Here is a 10,111-nt window from a genome sequence, read left to right on the forward strand (position 1 = left end):
CAAGGGAACTGACATTTATTGCATAGGCACTATGTCACAGGTCCTGTGCGAGATGTCTCACCTTAGGCCAGTGCTCCAGGAATTTCACTGATGGGTCCCGGAGACACAGATTCATGATTTTTATGTATACTTTGCCAGAGTGCTGTGAAAAATGGGAGGATATCCTTTTATATATAGTTAAGGCATTCTAAAATTGAGCTTCATAGGGAGAGGTTTCCCTAATCCCCCTAAAATTATTGATCTATGTAAATAGAGAATCCATGATTTTCATGAGATTTTCAAAGGAGTCCATGAGTGTGCTGCTGGAATCTATTCAGCTGAATAAAGGAATGACATTTACAATCATAAGATCTGTCTGGACCTTGTTCTGTTAAATTTTTGTCTTCCTGAAAAACCCAAGTCAATGCTGATCTTAAAGAGTTAGAAGTATACTGTGATCCATATTTCATGTGTCACTTACTAGGGTTAGTAGATAAAGCTACGTATAAAGGAAAATAGTGTATCATAAAATATCTTTCTGATCAAATAAACACAAAATTTAAGCTTCTGAAGAGTTAAAAGGCATAATGAAAATATCCTCAAAATAAAATTATAAATAATATCATTTATTTATATTCCAAGTATATTTAGATTATGAGTTTTATGAAGATGTTGCTGAGACTGACAATTTCCACAATATCTATTCTCTTCTTCTTTGTATTAGAAATAGAAATCTTTGGTTTTCAGTTAGGTATACGACTGCCTAGATGGAAATTCCAATTTCCTAGCCTTCCTTGCATCAAGGAATACAAATATGGCTAAGTCCTGGCCAGTGAAATGTGAGCAGAAGTGATGTGTTATGCCTTCTTCCTTTTCTCTCTTCCCATTGACTGTAAATTGCCAACTACTGAAATAACCTTTTTGTACCAAAAGATATTTTTCTTCTTGGTTGTTTCATGAGGGAGAAACAAACTTCAACATTATTTGATGCACTGTATTTTAGGATCTCCTTATTACAGAAGCTTAATCTATATCCTTACTAATATCTATGTAGTATACAAAAAATACACAAAAGAATCAGTTAAAATGAACAAAATATTTAGTCTTTGCAAATCTGGGTAATGAATGCCCCAGCATATAAACTATTCCATGGGAATAAATTGAAGTTACACCATTTTAAGAACCTGTTAGATTACATTTAAAAGGTAGAAAGATCTCAAATTAACAACCTAACATTGCACCTCAAGAAACTAGAAAAATAAGAGCAATCCAAACCTCAAGCTAGCAGAAAGAAATAAATAACAAAAATCAGAGTATAACAAAATGAAATTGAGAAAAAAAAGTTATATAAAGGATCAACAAAACAAAAAGTTGGTTTATTGAAAGAATAAAAAATTGACAGACCGCTAGCTAGATTAACCAAGAAAAAATGAGGAGATTCAAATAAGCACAATCAGAAATGAGAAAGGTGACATTACAACTGATAAAATAGAAATACAAATGATTGTCAGAGACTACTGTGACATACACCACTATGTGCCCAAACTGGAAAACCTAGAGGAAATGGATAAATTCCTGAAATCATACAACACCCCAAGATTGAACAAGGAAGAATTAGATGTCCTGAATAAACCAATAATGAGTAATGAAATTGAACTAGTAATAAAAAATCTTCCAACAAGCCTAGGACCAGATAGACTCACCACCAAATTTTACCAGATATATAAAAAAGACCTGGTATGAGTCTTACTGAAATTGTTCCAAAAAGTCAAGGAGGAGGAATTTCTCCCTCATTCTATGAAACCAGCATCACCCTGATACCAAATCAGGCAAGGACACCACAGAAAAGGAAAACTACAGGTTAATATCCCTGATGAACATAGATGCAAAAATCCTCAACAAAATACTAGCAAACCAAAGTCAACACCACATCAAAAAGATAATTCACCACAATTGAGTGGGTTTTATTCCAGGAATGCAAGGACGGTTCAACATCTGCAAATCAATAAATGTGATTTACCACATAAAAGTAAGTAAAAAGACAAACCATATGATCAACTCAATAGCTGCTGAAAAAAAAGGCATTCGATAAAACCCAACATCCTTTTATGATAAAAACCCTCAACAAACTAGCATCAAAAAAAAAAAAACCTCAAAAGAATAGGAACCATAGAGCCATATATGACAAAATCACATCCAACATCATACTGAATGGGAAAAAGTTGAAAGCATTCCCTCTAAGAACTGGAATAAGACAAGGATGCCCACTTTCACAACTCCTTTTAAACACAGTACTAGAAGTACTAGCCAGAGCATAAAATCAGGTAAGAGAAAGAAATGAAAAATATGCAAATTGGAAAAGAGGTAGTAAAATTATCTCTGTTTACTGATGACATATCATATACCTAGAAAACCCTAAAAACTCCTCCAAATGACTCTGAGACTTAAGCAACTTCAGTAAAGTTTCAGGATACAAAATCAACATACAAATACCAGTAACATTTTTATACCAATAATATTCAAGCTGAGAACCAATCAAAAACCTGATCCCATTTACAATAGCTACAAAAAATTAAAAGACCTAGGAATACATTTAACCAAGGCAGTGAAAGATCTCTATAAACACAACTACAAAACCTAATGAAAGAAATCACAAATGACACAAATAAATGGAAAAATATCCCATGCTCATGGACGGGAAAAATCAATATTGTTAAAATCGCCATACTAATCAAAGCAATCTGTAGATTCAACACAATCCTTATCAAATTACTAAAGTCATTTTTTTCACAGAATGAGAAAAACAATCCTAAATTTCATATGGAATCAAAAAAGGCTGACTAGCCAAAGCCATCCTAAGCAAAAAGAACATAGCTGGAGGTCTCACTGTATTAGTCCATTTTCATGCTGCTGATAAAGACATACCAAAGACTGGGCAATTTACAAAAGAAAGAGGTTTAACAAACTTACATTTCCACATGGCTGGGAGGCATCACAATCATGATGGAAGGCAAGGAGGAGCAAGTCACATTTTACATGAATGGCAGCAGACAAAGAGAGAGAGCTTGTGCAGGGAAACTCCCCCTTATAAAACTGAGACTCCATCTAAAAAAAATCAGATTTTATGAGACTTATTCACTATCATGAAAACAGCATGGGAAAGAACTATCCCCATGATTCAATTACCTCCCACTGGGTCCCTCCCTCAACATTTAGGAATTCAAGAACAGATTTGGGTAGGGACACAACCAAACCATATCATTTTAACCCTGGCACCTCCCAAATCTCATGTTTTCACATTTCAAAACCAATCATGCCTTCCCAACAGTCCCCCAAAGTCTTAACTCATTTCAGCATTAACTCAATAGTCTACAGTCCAAAGTGTCATCCAAGACAAGGCAAATCCCTTCTGCCTATGAGCCCATAAAATCAAAAGCAAGTTAGTTACTTCCTTGATACAATTGGGGGTACAGGCATTGGGTAAATATAGCCATTCCAAATGGGAGAAGTTGGCTAAAACAAAGGTGCTACAGGCCTCATGCCAGTCTGAAATCCAGCGGGGCAGTTAAATCTTAGAGCTCCAAAATGATCTCCTTTGACTCCATTCTCACATCCTGGTCATGCTGATGCAGGAAGTGGGCTCCCACAGCCTTGGACAGCTATGCCTTGTGGCTTTGCAGGGTACAGCCTCCCTCCCAGCTGCTTTCACAGGCTGACATTGTGTCTGTAGCTTTTCCAGCCACATGGTGCAAGCTGTCAGTGGATCTACCATTCTGGGGTCTGGAGGACAGTGGCCTCCTTCTCACAACTCCACTAAACTGTGTCCCAGTAGGGACTCTGTGTGGGGGCTCCAAGCCCACATTTCCCTTCCACACTACCTTAGCAGAGGTTCTCCATGGGGGCCCCACCCCTGCAGCAAACTTCTGCCTGGGCATCCAGGAACTTACGTACATCCTTTAAAATCTACACAGAGGTTCCCAAACCTCAATTCTTGACTTCTGTGAAGTAACAACCCAAGCTGTACCTTGGCCCCTTTTAGTCTTGCTGGAGCAGCTGGGATGCAGGGCACCAAGTCTCTAGACTGTACACAGCAGAGGGACCCTGGACCTGGACCACAAAACCATTTTTTCCTGCTAAACCTCTGGGCCTGTGATGGGAGGGGCTGCCATGAAGAACTCTGAAATGCCCTAGAGACATTTTCCCCATTGCCCTGGTGATTAACATTGGGCTCCTCATTACTCATGTAATTTTCTGCAGCTGGCTTAAATTTCTCCTCAGAAAATGGGATTTTCTTTTCTATCATATTGTCAGGCTGCGAATTTTCTGAACATTTATGCCCTGTTTCCCTTTTAAAACTAAATGCCTTTGGCACCCAAGTCACCTCTTGAATGCTTTGCTACTTAGAAATTTCTTCTGCCAGATACCCTAAATCATCTCTCTCAAGTTCAAGGTTCCACAAATCTCTAGGGCAGGGGCAAAATGCAACCAGTCTCTTTGTTAATACACAACAAGAGTCACCTTTGCTCCAGGTCCCAACAAGTTTCTCATTTTTATCTGAGACCACATCAGCCTGGATTTCATTATCCATATAATTATTAACATTTTGGTCAAAGCCATTCAACAAGTCTCTAGGGAGTTCCAAACTTTCTTACATTTTCCTGTATTCTTCTAAGCCCTCCAAATTATTCCAACCTCTGCCTGTTACCCAGTTCCAAAGTTGCTTCCACATTTTCAGGTATCTTTTCAGCAGTGCCCCATTCTACTGGTACTAATTTACTATACCATTTTCATGGAGCTGATGAAGACATACTCAAGACTGGGCAATTTATAAAAGGAGGAGGTTTAAGGGACTTACAGTTCCACATGGCTGGGGAGGCCTCACAAACACGGTGGAAGGCAAGGAGGAGCAAGTCATGTCTTACGTGGAAGGTGGAAGACAAAGAGGGAGAGCTTGTGCAGGGAAACTCCCCCTTATAAAACCATCAGATCTCATGAGACTTATTCACTATCATGAGAACAGCATGGGAAAGACCTGCCCCCATGATTCAATTACCTCCCCACTGGGTCCCTTGCACAACATGTAGGAATTCAAGATGAGATTTTGGTGGGTACACAGCCAAAACATATCAATCACATTGCCTGACATCAAATTATACTACAAGACTATAGTAACTGAAATAGCATGGTATTGGAAAAAAAAAACAACACATAGATCAATGGAACAGAGTAGAGAATCCAGAAATAAAGCCACATACCTACAACCAACTGATATTTGACAAAGTTGACCAAAATAAACAATAGGGAAAGGACACTCTATTCAATAAATAATACTGGGGAAATTGGCTAGCTATATGCAGAAGAATGAAACTGGATCCCTATCTCTCATCATATATAAAAATCAACTCAAGATATATTAACAACTTAAAAGTAAGATCTGGGCAAGGCACAGTGGCTCATGTCTGTAATCCCAGCACTTTGGGAGGCCGAGGCAGGTGGATCACAAGGTCAGGAGATCAAGACCATCCTGGCCAACATGGTGAAACCCTGTCTCTACCAAAAATACAAAAATTAGCTAGGCGTTGTGGCATGTGCCTTTAATCCCAGCTACTTGGTAGGCTGAGGCAGGAGAATTGCTTGAACCAGGGAGTCGGAGGTTGCAGTGAGCCAAGATGGCTCTACTGCACTCCAGCCTGGTGACAGAGTGAGACTCCGTCTCCAGGAAAAAAAAAAAAAAAGTAAGTTTTGGGAAACTGTAAACATCCTAGAAGAAAATCTAGAAAAAATTCTTCCAGACATTGACCTAGGCAAAGATTTTATGATGAAGAACCCAAAAGCAAATATAACAAAACCAAAAACAGACAAATAGTACTTAATTAAACTAAAAAGCTTCTGCACAGCAAAAGAAATAAACAATAAAGAGACAACTTACATCATGGGACAGAATAATTGCCACTGACAAAAAATTAATATCTAAACTCTATAAGGAACTTAAACAATTAAGAAAAAAGCAAACAACTCAATTAAAAACTGAGCAAAGGACATGAATAATCTTATCAGTAGAACTGATAATAGGATAATGGGTAGGGTGACTTCATATGAAATTGTCTGGGCTACAGCTTGCAATGCGCTGATTAGTCCCTAATTTGACTTAGATGCTCATCCTGATCATAGAACAGAGTGGCCAAAAGACACAAGAAAAAATGCTCAACATCACTAATTATCAAATGCAAATTAAAACTACAATGAGTTATCTTACGTCAGTCAGAATGGTTATTATTAAAACAATTTTTAAAACCACAAATGTTGGCATGGATGCAGAGAAAAGGAAATGCTCATACACTGTAGGTGGGAATATAAATTAGTTCAATCTCCATGGAAAACGGTAGAAGTATGTCCCTAGGAACTAAAAATAAAACTACAATTTGACCTAGTAATCCCATTACTTGGTATCTACCCAAAGGAAAAAAAAATCATTATACAAAAAAGACACCTGTACTTACGTTCACCATGGTACTATCCACAATAGCAAAGTCATGGAATCAACCTAAGTGTCCATCAGCAATTGACTGGATAAGGAAAATATGGTATCTATACACCATGGAATATTATGCAGCCATAAAAAATAAAATTATGTCCTTTGCAGCAACATGGATGGAGCTGGAAGGCATTATCCTAATCAAACTAACTCAAAAACAGAAAAGCAAATACCACATGTCCTCAATTATAAATGGAAGCTAAGCAATGGGTACACATGGACATAAAGATGGAAGTAGTAGACACCGAGGACATCAAAAGTGTGGTGAGTGGGAGAGAGTGAGATCGAAAAGTTGACCATTTGGTACAATGTTTACTATTTGGATAATGGGCACACTAGAAGCCCAGATCCCCACCAGTGCACAATTTACCCATATAACAAACATGCATGTGTCCCCCACCCCCGTGAATCTAAAATAAAATTTAAATTAAAAAAACAACCTGCTAGATACTATTTGGTAAACTGCTACATCAGAAACTATAATTATTGGTCAGAATTTTAAATTGGGACATTAATTATGCAAGTACAGTTTGCAAATCTGTCCGTTATAAATGAATGTCGTGAAAATGAGTTAAGAATGTAAGTTTGCTCCTATTCCATTGCAGTCTGCCTACTAGTACTAGTTCTCAGCCCTGGATGCACATCACCTGAGGAACTTTTAAAGAATGTTATTGTCTGGGCTCCATCCTAGAGATTCTCATTTAACTGCTCTGAGATTAGGCCTCTGCAGTGGTACTTTTAAATTCTAAAGTGCAGTCAGCATTACTTCTGGAAACTTTTGGCCATTCTTGGGTCCCAGGCATATATCAATATTGGAGATAGAATGTTAAACAAACTCTCATCCATTTCTTATGATGGGTTAAATTTTTAGCTCAGTCACATAGGCTCTCCTGCTTCTTCTTCCAACACATTAATAGGCCCAACATTTCAGTAACTGGCACTTGCAGCTTTGATCAGCTCACAGATAGTGACTAGCGAAGGTATAACCAGCCATCTGAAAAAATGTAAGAATAGTTTAGTTTTTGATAAACTGCACATCCCAAGGTCAACTATAATGTAATGTCTCTGAGTTTCACTCTCACTGGCTTTCCATTAGCATCTACCTCGTCATCAAAAGAAATCTCACCTAAGTGTGTGAATGGTTTCCCTCTGTCCTTGTATCACAATACAACAGATGGAAGAAATTACAGCAGGAAAAATAGCTACAGACCGGAGGTCTCATGGTCAGACACATGAAACAGAAAGTCTGGCCTTCTCTTTTCGGCACAGATCATAACTATTATTTTATGCAACAAAATGCAAATGTAGAGTTTGCTCAGAGGCCTCGTTGTGTAACTGATATGAAAGAGACCGCTACCATCCTTTTATGCAACACAAGCTATCCTTTATAAATTGTAGGTCTAGCAGATTGGCTGGAAGTCCCCAGTGGGGAGGAAGGAAGCACGCTGGAAGCTGGCCTAACTAGCGGAGGGAGGGTGGGGAGTCTGAATGGGTCATGGTCATTGGGCTCACATCCACTCCCACCCCAAGTAGAACTTCAACCCTCCCTCATCTCCTTCCCGGGTTAGGTGTTTCCCCTCTTAAATCATGCCTCCCCTCCAATCCCAGGAAATATCAAAAGAGAGTAATACATAGGGAATTTACATAGATGCAGAAAGGACGAGCTTTGCTATGTTTTAAAATGAAGACAATATCAGTAAGAGAAAGTTTTTGTTTGTCTTTTAGATATTTCACTCTGAGGATGGACCTCAAAGGACCACTGTCCTTTATCCTTCCCTATGCAGGACTTAAGGGATGTGAATTACTCTCCCCACTTTTCTCTCCTCTAGCTTCACCAAGGGGTAAATTTGATGGAACCAAGTGACCCTGAGGGATGAGAAAGGAGTAAAATAAGAAGGCATGAAAGGAGAGAAGAGAAGAAAGAGGAAGACACAGAAGGGAGACCAGAGACATCCTTATGTCCATGGGAACTGGATACCACGTGGATTAATAATTGTCTGAGTGCCAAAGTAAAGAACTGTTTTCACTGTCCTCTGGAGATTGTATATGTGCTTGATGCTGCAATGTTACGATTTTCTATCTGGGAGTGGACTGTACCTTCCTGACTTTTCAAATGCAGTATTAAGGAGAGTAGTGAACACAGGGAGAGGTTCAACAGCAAGCCTGAAGGTTTATGGCAAATTGAAATCTAATCCACATGAGGTCAGTGGCCTAGAGAAGATTCTATAGAAGGAAGTGGGACAGGGTGCTTCAGACCTTGGCCAAAACTAGATTAATATGGTTAGAATTATGATACATGGCAAAGGTACCATAAGGAACATGCAAATGCTTTAACATGAAGAGTTCCATAAGGAGAAACACAGCTTGACTTCCTGGGGCCCCATTCCATAAGCATGCATATTTTTCCACAGTTGCAGTATTACAGCAATTTTATTTTCCTCATTTAACTTACATATTCTTAGATTTTTACAGTTTTCAAGGTATCATACATTACTTAATTACTTGTCCATCTTTCTTCTCTTTTTTTTTTTTTTGGTATTAGTAACGAAGCAATGAACAACTTTAGGCAAATATAATTTTGCTACTTAAAACCCTAGATTGCCTCTTGTAAATTGAGTAAAGAAAAGAGCATCCATTACCAAGAGTAACACTGAACAACTTTTCCCTCTAGCAAGATGCCTTTTAATTTAATTACATTTATTCTTCCACCCAGTTTGAATGGAGAATCACAAAATCATATGTGCCTTAACCCCCATCTATCGCAAAACACATAGGCTATAGTTTCTTGATTTAATGCTGGTGATCTAATGGCACCAATTGAGAGTTAAAATGTAAATTACTCAAAGACAACAGCAATTCCTAAATTGCAGCCTTTCCAGAGTTCAAGTCTAAGAGTTATAATTTAACAATACCGTTATGACATAAACTATAAAAATTATCATTAAACACAACTGGAACTTGTTTATATTTCTCTTAAAAAACCAGGATTTTTAAATATACCTTTAAACCCTGAAATCCAAGAATATTTGAATAAAGATAATCCAATTCTGTAATTTCTCTAACTCCCAGCAGGTGGCGATGTTGCTCGCTGGTGTGGTCTCTGAGGGGCTAGAAGAGTCACATTGAGAGCACAGGCGGATGGTCAACCTCGGACAAGATGAAACATGGGCAGTTCTTGCATCAGAGGGATGCAGTCTTTTGTTAACCACTAAAAACTTCTAAAACTATTTATTAAACTGAGTTAGCTTCACTTTGTAAAACTAACTTTTCCCCCACGTCGCCCCCTCCCTACAACTGCGCATAGATTCCCTTTGATTATTCAAAAAGTTTAATTCCTTAATCTGAAAGTTAAGAGCTTTCACCCACTGATTCCAATTTATCTGTCTGTCAGTGGTGAAAGAGTTAAGAACATGACGTCACAATATGCTGCTCTGGAATACTGATTATTTGGAGTTGAAGGCACTTGGAAAACAGCAGGTGCAAGAAGGTCACTCTGACTTTCCTTCTGTTTCTTAACAGCAGGCGATGAAAATCCCATGTGAAAGATGTTCTTCCTATTCCAGAGGGAAAGTTCCATTCTAATCAGCAGGGGGAAGC

General features: G+C 38.3%; 1 long non-coding RNA gene across 1 annotated transcript; it reads right to left on the reverse strand.

Moving 5' to 3' along the window:
• Window positions 1-9,909, reverse strand: LOC107974337 (uncharacterized). The gene is made up of 4 exons (XR_001717022.3): window positions 9,515-9,909; window positions 7,162-7,508; window positions 2,950-3,084; window positions 1-142 (listed from the first exon to the last, which is right to left on the reverse strand). It is a non-coding gene; the product is annotated as an uncharacterized LOC107974337 (long non-coding RNA).
• Window positions 9,910-10,111: the final 202 nt, after the last annotated feature.

The sequence above is a fragment of the Pan troglodytes genome, chromosome 3, assembly GCF_028858775.2.
Source record: "Pan troglodytes isolate AG18354 chromosome 3, NHGRI_mPanTro3-v2.0_pri, whole genome shotgun sequence".
Lineage (NCBI taxonomy): Eukaryota > Metazoa > Chordata > Mammalia > Primates > Hominidae > Pan > Pan troglodytes.